Source organism: Gavialis gangeticus, unplaced genomic scaffold, assembly GCF_001723915.1.
Source record: "Gavialis gangeticus isolate Ggan-Ray unplaced genomic scaffold, GavGan_comp1, whole genome shotgun sequence".
NCBI lineage: Eukaryota > Metazoa > Chordata > Crocodylia > Gavialidae > Gavialis > Gavialis gangeticus.
Genome location: NW_017729025.1, coordinates 14,753,829 through 14,754,473, shown reverse-complemented (window position 1 = coordinate 14,754,473; position 645 = coordinate 14,753,829). Strand labels below are relative to the sequence as shown.

Sequence of the window (645 nt, the reverse complement as noted above, 5' to 3'; positions counted from 1 at the left end):
GACGGTTAACCGTCGCCTGAGGGGCGGGGGAGGCGAGGGGCGGGGCCTGTCGGTTGGCCGTTGCCTGAGGGGAGGGGAGGGGAGGGGCGGGGCCTGTCGGTTGGCCATTGCCTGAGGGGGTGGGGCGTGAGGGAACCTGCTACAGCCAACTGCCTCCCCCAAGAGTGCACTGGAGTCCCACAGTTCAACAGTCAATCCCCGGAATAAAGAGAAGTCTGTCCGACAGTGCCTGAGCCCGATAACGAACCCCTCAGGAATCCATAGTCCCAAAGTCCCCACTCACCATTGGTTCCCACCCTCCTTAGCACCAGCTCCTCTTGTGCAAGCCACCACATACTATGGTCACCCCCAGCACCCTGGGGTGCCTTCCGCTCCTTTCAAGGGAGGCTGCGAGAAGCCACAGCCTGCTTAGGTAGATGGAGGTTGGCAACATTTCTGGGCAGAGTGCCAAAAACACCTGCAACTTGAGACGATGGGAGCTATGAGAGGCCCAAATCTTGCTGTTGCCTTGTAGTCCCGGCCCCTTCCCTACTGTCCACCCAGAGGCATGTGTGCCAAGAAAAATGCCGTCGAGTGCCACACTCCGGCCCCCCAGCAGAGATTATAGACAGCAAGGGGCTGGAAGGGTCATTGGGTCCAGCCCCT

General features: G+C 60.5%; 1 protein-coding gene across 1 annotated transcript in view; it reads right to left on the bottom strand.

Moving 5' to 3' along the window:
* The window catches only part of ATG14 (autophagy related 14), a 50,300-nt gene that overhangs the window by 47,218 nt on the left and 2,437 nt on the right, over window positions 1-645 (bottom strand). The window lies entirely within an intron of this gene.